We start from the raw sequence: 1,857 nt of genomic DNA, 5'->3' as shown, positions 1-1,857 counted from the left end.
TACGCAAGATCTTATTCATGCGGCGTATGATACGTAGGCAATCCCCATCGGATTCGATCATAGCCATATAATTAATTGAGTGAAAAATAACTGAAAAAGACAGAAAAAAGAAAAATGAAATGAATTGAAAAGAAAGGAAAGAAGAATAGTTCAAATCATGGTAGTATAGGGTCTCCGATCCCTAGCTACATCTTTTCCAACATAGGGTCCCACTCCCTAGTTGATGCCAGCATAACTGAAGACTTTTCCAACATAGGGTCTTACTCCCTAGTTGATGCCAGCATAATAGGGTCCCACTCCCTAGTTGATGCGATCATAACCTGATGACTTTTCCAATATAGTGTCCCACTCCCTAGTTGATGCCATCATAACCTGATGACTTTTCTAATATAAGGTCCCACTACCTAGTTGATGCCAGCATAAACTGTTGAGTTTTCCAACATATTGTCCCACTCCCTAGTTGATGCGAGCATAACCTGATGACTTTTCCAAGATAGGGTCTCACTCCCTAGTTGATGCCAGCATAACCTGATGTCGTTTCCAACATAGGGTCTCACTCCCTAGTTGATGCCAGCATAACCTGATGCCAACATAGGTCACCACTCCCTAGTTGATGCCAACATAGGGTCTCCGCTCCCTAGTTGATGCCAGCATAACGTGATGCCAACATAGGGTCACCACTCCCTAGTTGATGCCAACATAGGGCCTCCACTCCCTAGTTGATGCCAACATAGGGTCTCCACTCCCTAATTGATGCCAACATAACCTGATGCCAGCATAACCTGATGCCAACATAGGGTCACCACTCCCTTGTTGAAGCCAACATATGGTCACCACTCCCTAGTTGATGCCAGCATAACCTGATGATTTTCCAACATAGAGTGTCCACTCCCTAGTTGATGCCAGCATAACCTGATACCAACATAGGGTCGCCACTCTTTAGTTGATGCCAGCATAACCTGATGCCAATATAGGGTCACCACTCCCTAGTTGATGCCAACATAGGGTCTTCACTCCCTAGTTGATGCTAGCATAACCTGATGCCAGCATAACCTGATACCAACATACGGTCACCACTCCCTAGTTGCCGTTTGGGCTCTCGCTCGAATCGGAACCTTTATGCGTTGGTAGGCTTTAGACTCAATCTAAGTAACCCAAGATTCCAGACATTTATTAACTGAGAAAGAAATCCACCAGGGCAAAAATACTATAGATGCAAGATAGAAAAGAGGAGTGAATGCTTTCTTTTTTGCCATTTTTTCATCTGTGAATTGTTAATCAACCCATTCGTACACTCTATGCGATCGAATATTTCTTACACACATGAGTTTTATACAAGGTATCGGACTAATGAATCTATTTTCTTTGTGATTTTGTGGTTAGTCTTTGAATCTAGAAAGAATCCAGAAAAAAGCTAAGAATTCACTTCGAATGAAAGAAATTCAGAATATCGTTTGAAAAAAATATCTACGCCTTTTGAAGGTGAAGTTTGGAAATAGAACAATTCCTTCTGTCGTGTATCCTCGATTAATGCAACCCCAGATTCTATGTTTCGATTCTTGATTCTAGTATTAAGCGAAAGGTTACGCCTAGAGGTTCTGTATTACGGGTTAATCCTACTCTACTAGCGCTAATAGGAAGCATAGGGGAAGAAGCATGCCAACATACGGTCTCCACTCCCTAGTTGATGGCAGCATAACCTGATGCCAACATAGGGTCACCATTCCCTAGTTGATGATTTTCCAACAATAGGGTCTCCAATCCCTAGTTGATTTCATTTTAGATATAGGGTCTCCACTCCTTAATCTCTTTTTCTCAAGGATACACAATCCCGACTTTTATTGCTTTCAATAATGA

Source organism: Nicotiana attenuata, chromosome 12, assembly GCF_001879085.1.
Source record: "Nicotiana attenuata strain UT chromosome 12, NIATTr2, whole genome shotgun sequence".
Classification (NCBI taxonomy): domain Eukaryota; kingdom Viridiplantae; phylum Streptophyta; class Magnoliopsida; order Solanales; family Solanaceae; genus Nicotiana; species Nicotiana attenuata.
Note: the sequence above shows the minus strand (reverse complement) of the source record.